Source organism: Ambystoma mexicanum, chromosome 10, assembly GCF_040938575.1.
Source record: "Ambystoma mexicanum isolate Mex_15411 chromosome 10, UKY_AmexF1_1, whole genome shotgun sequence".
In the NCBI taxonomy this organism is placed as follows: domain Eukaryota; kingdom Metazoa; phylum Chordata; class Amphibia; order Caudata; family Ambystomatidae; genus Ambystoma; species Ambystoma mexicanum.
The window spans coordinates 1,537,911,237-1,537,928,703 of record NC_090932.1 but is presented as its reverse complement, the minus strand read 5'-3'; the positions used below and the strand labels follow the sequence as shown (position 1 = coordinate 1,537,928,703).

Here is a 17,467-nt window from a genome sequence, read left to right as displayed (position 1 = left end):
TTGAACTGTTTAGTCTTCTTCTTTTAGTGCTGTTTCCCAATTCGATTTTGGTGGCGTGGATTCTATGTTGATTACTGTCTCCTTTTTTGCATCTGGCTCAGGCGTTGAATGCGTAGTCAGATACATTGAGTTTTTGTCTGCCATGAAATCTTCTATTGATCGTGGGGATTTTTGTGTTTGCTGTTGTCGTTTGTTGAGTTGGCAGTGGGTTAGATCGTTGGTAGGCGAAAGAGAACGGGTTGCTGAGTGGAGTCTTTGCTGAGCCTGACCTCCCTGCGATTGTACTTTCTATTTCTTTGGTTGATTTATTTTTTTGTGCCACTGAGATGTTTTTTTGAGCTTGCTGGGGCCTATGAGAGGCGCCATTATTTGGTGTTGATCCTATTATTATGCAGGCTTGGTTGGCTGGTTGTTGATTCTTATGTGTTTCTTTTTCTTTGGTTCCCGGGTTTTTCTTTGTTATTGGTCCATCGTGTGGTCTGCTACGAAAACTAAAGATCGGAGGGCTTGTCAGCTGCTCTGTTTGGGTTTCTGCGGTTGATTGTTTTTGTTCTGACCTTTGGGTTTTGCCTCTTGTTCTTTGGCCATGATGAAACCTTCTAGGAAAATTAGTTTTGTATGCATGAGTGCGGTTAAGGTCGTATGGTCTTTTAACAGATCATTAAATGCCTCATAGAGTTTTCCGAAAGGTGCTAAGGCTATTGTTATGGCCGACATTATAGTCATCATGTCCGGTTTTCTTGAAGTGGTTTCGGTTGTTGACTGGAGACTTTTCCGGCCGTGTCTTGCCGGCGTTGTTTGAGATTGTTCTAATCTTAATCTTTTTTGGGATTGGTTATGTGCTAGGTGACTTTCTCTTTGGGTCCGTGTAGAGGAGCTTGTTCTCGAGGGCCTTGGCGTTGTTGATCTCCCAGTCCACTCCTGCTTCCAGAGCTGGTGGAGCATACGTTTGCTCAATTTCTTTTCAAACGTCTTTCTTGGGTGTTGGTGCCCGCGGGGACTTGCTTTGGGGACTGGTGTTTTTCTCTATCTCCGACTCCTTTCTGTCTGCATGAGGAGGCGATTTCGCCTCCAGGGGTGTCTTGGTTTCTTCTTGTGGTGGAGGGCCGGTGGTTGGCAGTGATTGAACTCCTGGTATCAGAGCTTGCGGTACTGATGAGTCCAGATGGATTATGTCAGTTGGCACAGAAGTTTCAGACAGAGGTTTATTGGGGTTTTGGCTCCGATGATTGCCTAGTTTTGCACTGTCAGTAGATTTTCTTTTTTTTTCGAATTCAGGGCGTCTGAGGGTCGTTTTGCGTGCTTTCGGTGCTGGTACAGGGTCTATAAATGCTTCCAGTATCTCGCCATCCGTTAGTTAATTGAGGACTTCATGTTTCCTTTTGCCTTGCCTTGAAAAGAAGTCTTTCAAAGAGTTACAGAATGTTGTTTTTAGTAGTGCTTCCTTTGATGGGTCTTGCTTGCCTTCTTTTGGTTAACACTGATTTCAATTTTTTGGGGGATTTTCTTTTTTCTTGCGTGCCGTTTGTGGACGTTGTTTTGTGTGTTTTTGATCCGGTATAGGCCGGACACACTTTTGTCTTTTGGGGTCCATCGGTATTTATCCTTTCTTCAGGCTCTTTTTCCTGAGCACCTTTGTTGCCTGGAGCTAATTCTTCCCAGTCATTGTTTGGGTGAATTCCGTCGAGCACCTCTGGGGGCGCTCTTCCGGGCAAAGGGGGCTCGGAGCAGGGAGCGGGGAGGGCGTGTTGTGTTCAGCCCAGCCTTCGCCGCATTCCGCCTCCCCCTCGATTTCTGCTTCGTGGATCTGAGCAACAACGATGTTGCGGGCGGCCCCACAGTTAACCGGCACCTCCGTGTACACTGGTGCCGGCGGGGTCCTTGGCTGCTGCTTCGTCTCCAGCTCCTCGCGGTTGCTGCTAATTTCAGGTAGGGTCGCTTGATCGTCTCTGGGGCTTGTATTTTTGCTGTGGGCTGGCTCGCCGGTATTTGCTTCACTCGTTGGAGCAAGGGCCCTCACAGCCTGCCCTTCGACATGCTGCACTGGGCTGCTCTCAACTGGTGGGCGTTGTCACAAGGCCAGTTTTTCTGTTGATTCCTTTGGCGCTGGATCACCGCATATTTCCCTTTGTGCCTGAGTGGCAAGTTTGTGGAGTTTTGCCACGCAAGCTGGTTCTGGTAACACCGGCTGCTTGATTTGGGAGTCTTCGCCCGATGGTATGTCTTTGTCCGTTGTTTCCATGCTGGAAATAGTTTGTGCTCCCACTTAATACGGTGGGCTTTGTGAAGGGGGATTTCAAGCCAGTATTTGGTAGGGCTGGTAGGCATAGTCTGGCAGTTTGTTTTACGGGTAGATGGCCGATTGTTTGAGGAGTTTGTGATGTGGGACGTGAGCTTCTAAGGCGTCTTTTTTCGGCGTCCTTGGCCTCCTTTGTTGGTTTCACCGGCGAACGTTGCAGATTCATTTCTTAGTAGCCCAGCAGCCTTTCAGTCCTGACAAGGACTGCAATGACTGCTCAACTCTGCTCGAACTCCGCGACCGCTCTGCGGTGCTGGATAGATTTTGTAGGTCCTCCCACAAAATGGTAGGCTGCTGAATGGAACACAGAGAGGCAGCCTAGGGTCTCCTGCATTGACTGCTCAACTCTGCTCGAACTCCGATTTCCGTTTTTGTTTCAGATCCCTGTAGACTCAAGGCTCCTCTCTCTGGACTAAACATTCTCCCCTTCTCTGTGCCCTGTCCAGTCACCAACAATGCATAAATATTCCAGTCGCCTTATATAACGACAGTGGATCCTCCTCCTAGTCACTTGAGGACACCTGTTTTACTCCCTGAATCTGCCATTTATGGCATATCGTGACAAAATAAAACATGGCAGGATGTTTAGTAGTTGGAGGCAAGCAACAGCCCTATATGTACAAGGATGCAGTGCCACAGGCGGTTACTGGAGGACTGCTGCATCCAAGCACAGCAGTGGATGTTCAAGGTTGCAGTACCACATGCTGTTACTAGAGGGCGGCTCGAGCCGCGCACCAGCACTGGAGGTTCAAGGATGCAGTGCCACATGCTGTTACTAGAGGGCGGCTCGAGCCGCGCACCAGCACTGGAGGTTCAAGGATGCAGTGCCACATGCTGTTACTAGAGGGCGGCTTGAGCCGAGCACCAGCACTGGAGGTTCAAGGATGCAGTACCACAGGCTTTTACTAGAGGTCAGCTTCAGCCCCGCAGCAGCACTGGATGTTCAAGGATGCAGTGTCACAGGCTGTTCCCAGAGGGCTGCTGGAGCCGAGCACCAGAAGTGGAGGTTCAAGGATGCAGTGCGATGCAGTGCCACATGCTGTTACTAGAGGGCGGCTTGAGCCGAGCACCAGCACTGGAGGTTCAAGGATGCAGTACCACAGGCTTTTACTAGAGGTCAGCTTCAGCCCCGCAGCAGCACTGGATGTTGAAGGATGCAGTGTCACAGGCTGTTCCCAGAGGGCTGCTGGAGCCGAGCACCAGAAGTGGAGGTTCAAGGATGCAGTACCACAGGCTGTTACTAGAGGGCGGCTTGAGCCGAGCACCAGCACTGGAGGTTCAAGGATGCAGTACCACAGGCTTTTACTAGAGGTCAGCTTCAGCCCCGCAGCAGCACTGGATGTTCAAGGATGCAGGGTCACAGGCTGTTCCCAGAGGGCTGCTGGAGCCGAGCACCAGAAGTGGAGGTTCAAGGATGCAGTACCACAGGCTGTTACTAGAGGGCGGCTTGAGCCGAGCACCAGCACTGGAGGTTCAAGGATGCAGTACCACAGGCTGTTACTAGAGGTCCTCATGCGTTACAAGAGGACACTTTGGAACCACAAACATGTACGTGTTGTACCGAGGGCGCATTACCAATGTAATAATGTTTTATAGGCATTGCCATGGCAAAGAGTACAAGAATGATGAAACTTGATTTGTAGTAGCACATGTACGGCTTCATTATTAGACCCAATGCGCGAGGAAGTGGATTCGTCTTCCGCGAGCTACTTGTTATACTGGTCACATGATCCTGTCTTCCGGGTCTCCGCGCATGCGCCTTCTCCCTGGAGGGAGGTTCTGCAGTCTGATCGCTCGCCCTGGATTCGGCCATTGTTTGGGGTTCTCAGGAATCTGTCCCAACGCATCTTATTTGCCTCGACGGCTTTGATCGAGGGTCGCTTAACGATGTTTGATTCTGAAAATTGCGGGTTTATTTTTTATTATTTATTTTTGCTAATGGTAATCATAGGGTTTTAAACATCGCTTTCCTTAGTTGGGCCACAATTGTATCGTTTTTATTTTTTACCTTTTCCGTTGTGCCGGGAAAGTATTATTTAGTGCATTTCTCTGGACATTGCGCACTTGTTTCCCGAAGCGTAATCGCTCGTTTTATGGCGATGAACCTCGCACTACACTGTCTTTCTAGAAACATGTATTTTTTTTTATTGGCGGATGCGTGGTCTTGCCGGTCGTTCGTCAGTTGCCATCGAGAAATGTGGATGTATACGGGCTGGGCGGAGCCAAAGTCTGATCTATGCAGCATTGCAGCTGTTAATTTAGCATGCTCGTTCCCAGAGTGCTCCACGCGTATTCTAGAATGTTATTCTGGTAGAAAAATGATTAAAAGAGCCTAGTAGTATTTTTTCCAGGATTATCTACAACTTTAAAACATAAAGCTGACGTAGTTGGAACTCTGGGGGATAACCATTTTATTACACACTCTCACTTACCTAGGAGATAGTTATGATGACTTCTTTAAATTACATACGGTTCGTTAGCTTTGCGCAGTGGCAGTATCGTAGCCAATGAGGTGTAACCGAGGCGCGATTATTGCTTATTGAAAACTTTACCCAATACCCCGCCAAGACGATTTGAAATATAGTCGTCTTGGTAATTTTTGACAGTCTCCAAGGAGACTGAACTATACAAGTACAAAGTAGATCCGAATTGGTTATCTGAGCATAAATAGAATACAGATTATCAACTGAAAGTCATGATTCTATTACAGACTGGAGGGAAAGATAATGCTCTGATCGTCTCTACTTTTCGAGCAGCAAATATATATATAAAACAATGAAAAACAATAACCAATAAGAACTACAATTCCCAACAACTGCAGTGAATTCGTAGTTCGTTTTTCATAGGTCCATAAAAAGACATGTGACTTTTCCAGTCCAATCACCATGTACTTCTCATTATCAGCCCTCTATGCCCATGAATAAGGGGGGAATGGCTGTACTGTGCCCCTGTGGCTCCCTCTGGGTCTTTGGGGGAATGGCTATACTGCGCCCCTGTGGTTCCCTCTGGGGCTCTGGGCCGTTGTCAGCCATCTATGCCCATGAATATGAGGGGAATGGCTATACTGCCCCCTGTGGCTCCCTCTGGGGCCCTGGGTCGTTGTCAGCCCTCAATGTCCATGAATATGAGGGGAATGGCTATTCTGCGCCCCTGTGGCTCCCTCTGGGGCCCTGGGTCGTTGTCAGTCATCTATGCCCATGAATATGAGGGGAATGGCTATACTGCCCCCTGTGGCTCCCTCTGGGGCCCTGGGTCGTTGTCAGCCATCTATGCCCATGAATATGAGGGGAATGGCTATACTGCCCCCTGTGGCTCCCTCTGGGGCCCTGGGTCGTTGTCAGCCCTCAATGTCCATGAATATGAGGGGAATGGCTATTCTGCGCCCCTGTGGCTCCCTCTGGGGCCCTGGGTCGTTGTCAGTCATCTATGCCCATGAATATGAGGGGAATGGCTATACTGCCCCCTGTGGCTCCCTCTGGGGCCCTGGGTCGTTGTCAGCCATCTATGCCCATGAATATGAGGGGAATGGCTATTCTGCGCCCCTGTGGCTCCCTGAGGCCAGAAATTCCCATGGATGATGAGGAAAGGCAAGTTATTCCTTTGGAATTAGACGAAGCGGTTGTAAGAGTAGAAAGGGTGATGCTTCATGGGACAGACCAGGGAAGAAGATAGAGAACAGTGATAGTCCTCAATAAAGGATATGGGCTGACAGATTTGACAGATGAGGAACTATTTAGGGATGCCTATTCAGATGACGAATTCATATTTCTTATAAGTCTCACTTACTGGATTAAAGTTCAGGTACCACGGAGAATGGCGTTGGTAAAATCAAAGCCATAATTTTTTCAGGATGACATGGAGAAGGTGGCAAGTATCTTATGGACCATAAGCCTACCTCTCATAAGCAAGCGTCTACGCAGTCTTTCTACCTTGCGTTTCAGCGTATTTACACTTATTGACCAGTGGGTCACTGCATTCTTCTTTGTGTTTATATGTACTACATTATGGAGCACATATTTTTCTTGGTACTCCAGTTTCCTCGTTATTCTTAAGTATGTTCATATTGTTTCAGCATAGATTCATATATCTTCTTTGGGACGTTCCTTTGCTGTCATTAGACTTTGTTTAACGTATATCCTTGTTGCATACCATTTTATTCATAGCTGCATTCCGGCAACTCGGTAAGGGACATCCTTCTTGGTAACTTTCCTCCACTGTTTCAACGTGAGGGTATCTTCTGAATGGCTGCCTGAGTTAATATCGTCTTTCATATAATCAACGTGGTATGGACATGTCGCATAAACTTCTGCATGGGTTCCCAATTGTGGCTCCTCGTCTGCTGTTCCAATAGGACGGGGGGAGGGGAGGTTACTAGGGAGAATGCGTCCACTTGCTCCTCCACAGTAGGAGTAGTGGGGGCATGGTATAGTAGTAGGAGCGAAGGTAGCAGTCGTCGTTGGGAGAAAAGGTAGCCGGTGGTGGGAGTAGCGAGGGAAGGACATTAGTGGTAGAGGGGGAGTTAGTAGTAGAAGAGTCAGCAGGGCATGAACAGGGGCAAGTAAAAGGCTATGGAAACAATATCCCCAGGTTCTGTAACAGCGAGAGTGGTGTGCAGGGCACCATATCCTTGAGTGTAATGGTAGTAGGGAAATAGCAACAGTAATAGAGCGGAAAGAGCAAACGTGAGAGGGAGAGTAGGAGGAGCTATTGCCATTAAGTGAGAGAGAAATAATAACGAGGGGAATAGCAAGAGGTGGAGAAGTAGAGTGAGAGGAAGGAGGGAAAAGGAATTCAGGTAGAGGGATAGTTGGAAGTACAAGCGGCAGTAAAGAATAGTGGGAAAGGAAGTAAGATCGAAGGGTGGCGGTGGAAAAGCGGAGTGAGGTTGGAGGGACAGTAATGTGGTAGGAGGAGAATAGATTAAGTGATCAGTACAGGAAAGGATCAAGTGTGAAAGGTTGTGAAAGGAGTGTGCGTGATGGTGGGTGAAAGAAGAAACCATTTCCTTTTCCCGGAGAGAATAACCAACGATAGTAGAGGGAAATTTGAAAGTTCCAGAGGGAGACTGGTAGCCAGCGTTTTAGGGAAAACGCCTATAGTCATAGTTAGTAGAACAGATGGGTGTTACCAATCGGTAGTGACTAACAACCCGGTAGGGACGTCTGTGGGTTGGAGGTGGGTCCAAGGCCCAGGAAAGTTGAGGGTGGAAAGGGATGGATCTAGTGTCCATCATCTCCAGTCCCTTAGACCCTAAAGAACCAAGAATCGAAGCAGCCATTCTGACAATTAAGTTTTCAAATAAACACCCTTGGACTTTCATAAGAGTCAGCATGGTTATTTGTGGCAGGCCGCCCCGTCACATGATACATAAGAGAAACTTCATCACGTCAATAATTCATCTGTGATTCAAACAGTCATGTTAGAATGTGAAAGAAAGTGCTTGTGTGCAAATAGTCACACATTTGTCACAACATACATAAAATTCACAAGAACAACTTCATCATGATGTGGAGATAAAAGGTAGAAGCAAACTCTTCCTCATAAACACGTGTTCCGGGCCTAGGTGTATACAAGACAGCAAAAGGTGTCTCAGTCTATGCATATCTAGTCAAATTGATTTGGTTTAAACCTGTCCAAAATGCCTACACATCAGTTTTCTTTGTCTCCACAAAAATGGCAACTAGTGTTCCCTAGTCTCAACGAATAGCTGTGTTGGAAAGGCCAAGTCTTCTTCAGGGCTAATAAGTTAAAAAACAAAAGGACACTCCCATAATCCAGTGTACACACTAATAACACTACCATTATTCCAAAAGTAAGACTAAATTCAGAATGGATCTACAGCTGCATTTGTTCCTTTCTATTTTTGTTAATGTTGTAAATTGGCTCTGTTTAAGATTTTAATTTCTTCTGATCACTTCCCGTTTGTATTGTAGTCTAATCCGAATATCCCACCTGACCTGTTTTAGTGAGCAAAGCATATGGAAATTTAGAATAACCACATTCATTATTTTCTGATAGGCCATCATTCCTAGATGGAAAGTACTTGTATATGAGTTTTTTATAAAGTGCTAAGATACCTGCAAAGCAACAGAGCACTGCACAGGTCGTTGAGGGTAATGTGTGAGTTAAACAGGGATACAATATGTGGCACAGGATGTTCCAGCCATGGGGGTGGCATGTGATGCAATAAGGCAAGGGGCCTAGGTGGCAGCCCGGCATTGACTGAAGAGTACAGTATTGAGTTCCTCCCTGAACTGCAAAAGCGTTGACGCAGTCCAGATTGCCTTACCAATGGTTTACCAGTAGAATGGGCTTAGCAAGGAAAGGCCTGTTTCCTGTGGCCTGGCTCCTGAAGGAATGCAACTCTCCTGATCACAAAGCTTTACAGCTAGGCAGGCAGCAGATGTGCTTGCAGTGGTTGCCTTCTAGCTAATGTAGGCAGTCTTAAAGAGTACTCAGGCTGGGATGGAAAGCCAGTGCAGCCCCCTATAGCGCTCTTATGAAATAAACCTATGAGAAAGTGTAATGGGAAAAATGGCCCCAACAAGAAAGTTCCTGGCTGCTTTGTATCAAATTAAAGAACATTTTAGGAACATAAGAATGGCCATAGATCTGTAAATGCGAACAGGGTGTAAAATGTCCACTAGCTTTTTATGGCTTTCTAGTGTCTTGCAACTTAAATGTTTTCCCATGTGACCCATATGTCTGTGATGAAGGGGCTGTATGCTGGAATCACAAAGGACACAGTACACACTGGGCTGGATGCTGATTTAATTTTTAACACTCCATATTGAGGTGGAAGTTTAGACGAGTCTTAGGGTCCTGATAATTGTGAGTATAGGGATGTGTGCATGCTGTGTACCCAGTGAACAGACGTTAGTAGAGCATTATGTATACATTGTGAGGGGTCAATGCGACGAGTCAACTTCCGAGGGGCACCAGTGTTCCAGGGATAAAGATTGGTTTCTAGACCATCAATCAGCCCCATACCTCTAGTACAGCAGAAGGGATCCGAACAGTGGACGGAACGGCCGGCTTATTTCCGCAAGGTTGTGGATCGTTGGTAAGTTGCAACATAGCGAAAAATACAATTATTACCCAATGATAAAAGTAACTGTCCAGTCAAGGTTGTATTCAAATATCTACTTTATTATTATTACAACAGACAGTTCTAGCACACTAGACAATACAACCCACGCTGTAAAGGAACACAGGGAACAGACAGTTTCACAAAGGAAAGGGATGCACTCTGGACACTGACAGGAGGGTAGTTGGTAAAGCAATCAGTCTTACTGTTCAAGGTTATTTGGATTCAACATCAAAGGGGCAAAGGTTTGTAACTGTCTATAGGCCCTTCAGAGAAGGACAAGGGGGGCAGAACCACAATGTACCTGGTGCTGAAAAAGTTCTTGGTGCTCGACAGCATCGAGGCGGTTCCAGGATGCTTTGCAGCCTGTGAGACAGAGTTAGTGGCAGGAGACAGCTGCGGGTACCAGGCGGCAGGCAGTTCGGCTAGGAAGGCTGGACGAATGTCTGCAGGCTGTCCGGCGTGGTGGCTCGGGCCAAGACTCGTTGTCTCTGTGCTGGTTGGTGGATCTGGATTGCTGGTCGAGGCGCCTCGGAAGGCTCTGGTGACTGCAGCGTGACAACAGTCAGCGGTGCAGCCGGATGCGGTTCGAGGACTCGACTGTCTTGAAATTGTCCTTAAAAAGATGGAATTAGGATGAGGCTTGTGTGCCACTCCTCTTAGCTTCTTCCCAGGGCTCGTGTCCTTTCAAGGCAGATGGCCCAAAGCTCAGGAGGGTGTTAGCAGGCAACAGCCTTATCCTTTGTCCAGAGCCTCTTCGGCACTTCCCACCTAGGAAGCTTGCTGTCAGAACCTAGCAGGGCATGCTGTGTGCTGGCTGGGTACCGGTTCTGTAGCTGCTGGACAGGTCCTCTGAGCCTGGTATCTCCCTCTGTTCCCTGGGAGATGTTTAGGGGAGGGATCTTGCTTCCCTCTTGGAACTCCTAGCGTTCCTTCACTGGCCGAAGATGTAAGGTAGACTGTACCTTCAGCTTGGGTCCAAATGAGTCCTTCTTCTTACTCCTTGCAAAGTCTTCAGATGATCTGATCCCTGGGGGGCTCAGCCCTCCTTGGAAGCCAAATGGTGCCCATGGATTGATGTAGGCCAAGCCTAACTTAAGTGAGCCAATCATGGGTCTCCACCAACAATTTTCAGTGATTCTTCAGGTCAGAATCAGAGCGCTTGACAACAGACGGGAAGTATGACAACATATACTTCTAAGACCCACCCATCTTCCTGTCTGCTGTACATCAAAGTGTCTCCCTAATTAACTGAGCCCTATGCGGCGCTTGATCACAACATGGGTCTCCTTTGAAGTAGGGAGTTGCAGGCAGACCTTTGTCTCCTACAATTCACATACTTGTGGTTCCAGACAGGACATTGTTAGTACCAAGTTGACACATTGCATTACAAAGAGGTGTTGGCGTCTGGTCTCCATTGTCACTTCATGCACCCAGGCCTTCCCTGAGGCCTGCTAATTAACATTCGCCAGTATTCGCCGTCACCAGCAGGGTTTGACAATGGAGATGTAAATCCATGGGGCCTTGAAATTCTAATCAGTCTGCCCATGACCAAAGGCTTTTGATGTACCCACGGCTGTCAGGTGTCAGCTACACATGACAGTGGAGGGTGGCGCTGCTAAACTGTGTCCTCCCAGAGTGCATGACTATTTTTCTTCTGTGCGGTGAGCGTGGAAAATGTGTGCGGGAATGGCCCCATCATTCATTCTTTTAAACAAACAAAAGAGCCCAGGCGAGCGCACTCTTCCTGTGAGGATGGTCAAATTCCTCACATGACCCCTAGTCTCAACATGTGAACCACCACCCTACTGATGCTCTAGTCTGTCATCAAGGCGAGAAGTACCGGCTGAGGCCATTTGCATTTGCATGCTGGTATCCTGGCTTGTGCTGGATGGCCATATCTAATCCCTATATGCAAAAGCTTAGGGAACTGGAGGCTCCGTCCAGCCCTTTAAGATGAGTAGCGGTACCCTGGAGATAGATGGGGATGCAGATTTTATTCATACATCAATAATCAAGACGACACAAATAGTTTTGCAAAAGTTCGTCTATTTTAATGCAAGTATTTAAAACAGGGAGTACAACGAACATCAGCAATCACTAGATAGTCTTACTCTAACAACTTCATAAAAAAGATGGGTTCTTATACCCATAATTGGTCATAGCTGACGTGTTGACCTGCGTCATTACCAACGTCATCCTACGTGGTAAACTACTAAACTTATCGGGAAGCAGGATTGGTTCTAAGTGAATAACTAGGCATAGGTTCTATATCTGTATGGAGTAACGGAGCGAGGTAATAGGATAGTTAACACCAGGTGGGGCAACTAAGCCCTCCCTTCAGAATGGCCACTATGAACGTCACTAAATGTACAATGTCCCATTGGCTACACAAACTATAGGACCCCAAACTACGAGGTCCCCTACAATTGGTTGGCTACTAACCCCGTCAGTAATTTTCCACCTACGTGACCAGCACGTAGACCGAAAAACCAGGTGCGGGTGAGCTTGACTTGATACCAGCTTCCCCCAATTAAAAATGTGATCCATCATCACCTCAATGGCCAGTGTCAATTAGTACTTTGAAGTTGGCCTTGAGTCTGTACTGTTCTCTGAGAATGTTTAAGGAGTATGGGTACTATCCGGCTTCCGTACGTAGGTGTGATCTCCTCATTTGTCCAACTTTCTCTATCACATGACACCATGAATTGAGCCTTTTAGTGTATTTGATTTTATTCTTCAATAGTCCTCTGACGTCTTTTGTTTTTGCTTGACCTTCTTCAACAGGAGCTTCTGTTCTTTCACGTTAATTGTATCTAATGTCAGCCAACTTCAGTTTGATAAAACCTTGGCTTTCTTGGCTCAGTGAAATGTATTCTGTTTAATACAACAAGCAATTGAAACTGCGACTTCCTCATTGTTCAGTACTGCTTTATACGTAGTGGAAACATTAATTCTTGACTTAATCCATATGTATCTATGAGGTATATAGGTATATATATTGGCGCTTGCCGCGGTCTAATCTATTTAAGCATGTGGCTAGCTTCAGGATTACTTTGCTGCTTGTGTTACATTGCATCTGTACACGTTTAAACTAACTAAATATCTTTATCATGTTTATGGCATAAGTCTCTTCATCTTGATCCCAAGATGTCACTTATCCTTGGTATCTCTTTGTTCTTTGTAAACCGTCTGCCTCTCTGGTCCGGTTATCTTTCTATCTTGTCGATTCAGCTTTGTATGATGTCACCATTCATCCTGGTCATTCAGTTTCTTTGTTTCATCAGGAATCTCGTTCAAATGGCCATCATATTATCTTGTATGCAAGTATGGTTTCCTCAATGGGTACTTTACCTCCCATATTCTCTTAGGTATAGGTACTCTTATGGGTACTGCACAGAGCCCATGCTCTTCTCTTTGCTGGTGTAACTGTTCAGCATACGTCACATACCTTGGTTCATACGTCTCAGGTAATGTAGGCGGGGCAGGTGGAGTGGGGTACTTGGCTCCTCCTCTACACTCCCCCCTCTGGGCGATTTATCGACCACTCTCACATTGTGAATTCTCTGTTTAGGCTGAATTTCCTAACCTAGTGAGTCCCCCAGCAGCTTTGCTGGATTTTTGGGGTTTCTTTTTTTCTCCTGCCAAGAGTGAGACTCTTTTACCCTCACTCTTGGACATGATTCGAGTGTATTTCTTTGAATCTAGATGTGTTTAGTGGGCTATGGGGTCTTTTACTCCATAGGGTTTCATGTGTTTTTGTGATGTGTGTTACACAGCACCCTCCGTGCAGTAACACAGGGGTGTCATAGTGATCCCCCAGTATAGACTCCATACCCTGGGACTGACTACTGTCTCCCAGGGCATGTAAAGTCACCATTGACTTTACTAGTCTTAAATTCTGAACAGAACCAGTACAAACCATCATATTGTGGACGTACTGGCTGGGGCAATCTAAATAATACAAAAATACTGTATTGTTTGGTTTGGCGCCTTTATTAAACATTCATGTTATTGTTCACTGCAATAAATATGTCTTGCAGTTAGTTTCCACTTTGGTCTCAATTGATTATATCCTAAATACTCTCTTTAGGATCTTGAAAGTTTCAGTTGTCATTGTGTATTTAATGTCCACTTCTGATGTCCATTTTTACCCTTTTGTTTGGGTTGGTTGTATCCTAAATCTCCTCTTTAGAGTTTATAAATTGCCTAAATATCCTTGATTTGGTTGTGTCCTTGTAATTTGATTGTATCCTTGTTGTCCTCTATTGTCCTCTAGTTTTGGTTGTGTCCTTATTGTCCTCTATTGTCCTCGACACGTGTTTCCCCGTCTTTGTATCTGACGCTTCTTCAGGAGGATCTTTATTAAGTTATTGCTTAGGAGGATCTTTGTATGTTTATTTCTTTCCCCAATTGGTCTGTTCGGGTTTCGTTTATCTTTATATTGACCCTTTATATTGACCGTATGTCCATAGGAATTGCCTGTAAGAAAAAAAAATCCCCGCGTCACTATTTGCATAGCTCTGGTTTGCCGTTGAAAAGTTTCCTATATCTTTGGTATCCACAATTATGTTCTTTGATGTTACTGGTTGAATTCACACATAGTTGTACCTTATTTTGCTTTTTTTTCCCAAAATCTTCTGTTTTAAAATTTACCTATATCTTTGTTATCCCCAATTACATTCTTTGATGTTAATAATTGAAATCACACATAGTTTTACCTTATTTTACTTTCTTTCGAAAATGTCCGTTTTGTAGGTTTCCATTTGTTGTGTTTTTTCTCGTTGCTTTCTAATGTTTGTAATGGATTTCTGAAAGGGGAATATGGAAAATGCCTTACTTTTATTATTTGAAGTGTGACCTTCTCTGTCCAAAATGTCTACCATCTGATTTGCCTGATTACATAGTCTTATGATCTTAAGTCACGCATGGCCCTACGTCTTACCGTTAAGTTGGTTTCCGTGATCTCCGTGCTTCTCGTGTGCCTGGTCCGCCTTTGAAAGGAAGCGCCCCCAATTCAGCACGATCCTCCCCGCAATGAGAGACAATAAGGGACTCTCCCGTAGTGGGAATAAGACCAAGACAGAGTGCGGGTGAGCGTAAGTGGGAGTTTATCCAAGGATAAGGCATGCAAAGAACTCTGCAACCTACGAGAGCGCTCTGCCTGACAATAGCAAAGACAGGCGTATTTCTAATACAAAAAACGTCATCAACACCTAAACACTATAGGGGGCACAAGTCAATTGGGATTGGGTGGTGTCGACTAACTATAGGTGTTGCTGGCGCGGGGTTGGTCTTGGCGGGACGACGTCACTGGTCAGCCTCGTGGGTTGGGTTGGGCCTGGCAGGCCGGCTTGAGGTCATCCATGCGGTGTTGATGTGCTGGGGCAGCCTGTGACAATAACGAATACCTTTCCTGTCTCATTTGCCCTAGGCCATGCACACTACAGTTATTCAGAAAATGACATTTACGTTCATTAATAAATCGCTTCACCAGCTTATCTTATAAAATAAACACAACACATGAGGAATGCACCTCGTGAGAGGTCTGGTGGTTGTTGGTTGGGGTGAGATTTACCTGTGTCTTATTGACCGGTATTTTAGGTCACGGGACGGGGCTCTGGGACCTGGGCCGAGTGATACATGTCTGTCTGCTGCGTTAGAAGTTATTATATAGATGGGTCTCTGTGTCTTGTCCCAATGATGGGGGTCGTCCTTACACGGGGTCAGGATTCTTGGGGGGGTTCGTGGGGATTTATGAGAGGGTGCTGGTAGATCAGTGGGTTCATCCGTGGGTTTATTACCGTGCTGTAAATAACACAGGTGGCGGGCTGTGGCCTTGGTTGCGGCGCCGGGGCCTCTGACTCTCTGAAGTAACGCCAGCTTGGTTGGGGGAGGTGAGGGAGCGCAGCACAAGTCTTAGCTTTTTTATCTGGCAGGCTTGGTGGGGTGGGAGAGGGAATGACCTTGCATATACTCACAAAGGTATTTTCCTCGTGCGTTGCTGATCAGTGAATGCAGAAGTTTTATACTGTTCTGCCTTATTTTAACGTTATTCAGACACACATATATATATATATATATTTCATTTTCGTTACACATTTCTTTAATACAGTCGGTTCCAGTACCTTTTCATTACCTAACATTATGTTCACTACATTGTGTGCGTATTGTATGTACATTAGACGTTATACGAGGGATATCTAGGTTATGGCCTACAGAGATTGATGCTCGCCGCTTTGGGTGATTCAAAACATATATGAGTTCAAGTTTCTACATACTATTGAAAAACACTTTTACAAATAGAGGTTACACGTTTGGTCAACATCTTTCTCCGTGGTTATAGCAGCATTAGTCCAGACCTGGAGGGATATCATATAACGTTACATTTTTATGGTTCGTTCACATTTTAAACAGAGGTAGTTCATTAATACCAATACTTGAACTATTTTCTACCTTCTTCAGATAGTGATGCTTCAGCTTTTTTCCCCGTTGCCCCGGCCTTGCGGTCCGGGTCATACGGGGTGCAATATCACATTGTTACTAATATAATGTTGCCGTGTTGGCATCTCGGGTTTAGCTCATCTCCGACTTTCTCATGGGAACGCGCTCGCAGCGGATCTGCCAGGGCTGCTGAGGCGGCAGAGATGCATGAAAGGCCCTCCAAAGGTGGGGGCCTCGTTACAGTGTGCTGAACTCACACCATGTTTGCTGTGCACGATGGCGTCTAGGCCTAACTTAAGTTTCGGTAAATGCAAAGACAGGGTGCGTGTGGGCAATGTCGTCGGCGGGTGAACCCCCCTCCACCTGGGCCCGGGTGGCATGAGGGTGCTCCCACCGAGCCATGGTCCTCACCTGGGGAGGGAGCTGTAGGTGAGGAGGGCCTCGTGGCCATTCCTCCCCTACATTTCCCCCCTTTCGTTACTTAAAGTAACGAATTTCTTTAGCTCTTCTAATCTTCTACATTCTTGTTCTTCTAACACTGCACCATCCCATGCAGGGGTTCCTTTTATAGGCATCCATGCTCTGCACACCCCCCTTAAGCTCTCACCTCTCCTAGCATACTCGTCTGGTGTACATGTCAAATATATACAGTCGCCGGTCTCTTCCAGATCTACCCAGACCTCCTCATACCATTCCAGTTCTACGTCTCGTGGTTCTTTAATCGTGGTGTGCCATAGCTTATCTACTATGTACTTGTCACGGCACATAGGCACTAACTGGTACCTGGGGGTGTTGTCTGTTCCTGTCTGCACATGTACTTCTTGTGTTGCTTTAATTGTACCACCGGAGTTGCCCATTGTCACCATCATCATTGCACCGTTAGGGACTGCATTAGCACAACATCGGAGGCCCACCTGGCACAGGCAGAACATCACAAGGATGATCACCACTATTGGTATCAGGAACTTCATTGTCACTCCAAGCCATGAGGGAACCCAAGAGAAGATATTGTCGAACCACGAGCTATCCTCAGCTCCACCTTCCATTTTCATCTTCTCGCCCAGGTTATGTACTGCTTCAATAACGTGGGACAGGGACCCATTTTCTGCGTCTTCGGAAGGTACGAACGTGCAGCATGCACTTCCTATTTTTCGGCAAACACCTCCATCGATTGCTGTTAACAGGTCTAGAACATACCTGTTTTGCATGGTCATTAATCGCAGAGCTCGTAGTTCCACCTTTATTATGTTAAACCCTTCTTCAGTGTCATTGGCCAACTGGATCAGTTCCCACCGTGTGATCTGGAGCCATTTTGCATTTGCTCTTGCTTGGACACTTGATACTAGTGAAGCAAAGAATGTTTCCACGGAGCTGAACAGGCGATACTTGTCTGGGATCTGTGCCAATAAATCAGATGATGCTTGTGATATGTAGTTCGAGGCTCGCTTGTTCCTTGAGAGCTCTTCTCCTTTCCCTCCGGAGGACAGGACATAAAGGTGCGCTTGTGTAGTTGGAGACGCTGCATTCTGGTTCAAGCCTTCGTTCATCGTGTTACTTCTGTCAATATGGCTTTCGGGAATCACCATTAGTGTTGAATGCAAAGTGGCCATTGAGCAGCTACCACTCCATGATTGGGG

At 46.3% G+C, this 17,467-nt stretch overlaps 1 protein-coding gene and 1 non-coding gene across 2 annotated transcripts in view; both read left to right on the top strand.

Annotated features, from left to right (window-relative positions):
* Positions 1–17,467, top strand: part of LOC138492526 (uncharacterized) — a 625,416-nt gene that overhangs the window by 165,829 nt on the left and 442,120 nt on the right. The window lies entirely within an intron of this gene.
* Positions 4,778–4,917, top strand: LOC138496255 (U4 spliceosomal RNA). Its single transcript, XR_011277784.1, has one exon. It is a non-coding gene; the product is annotated as a U4 spliceosomal RNA (small nuclear RNA).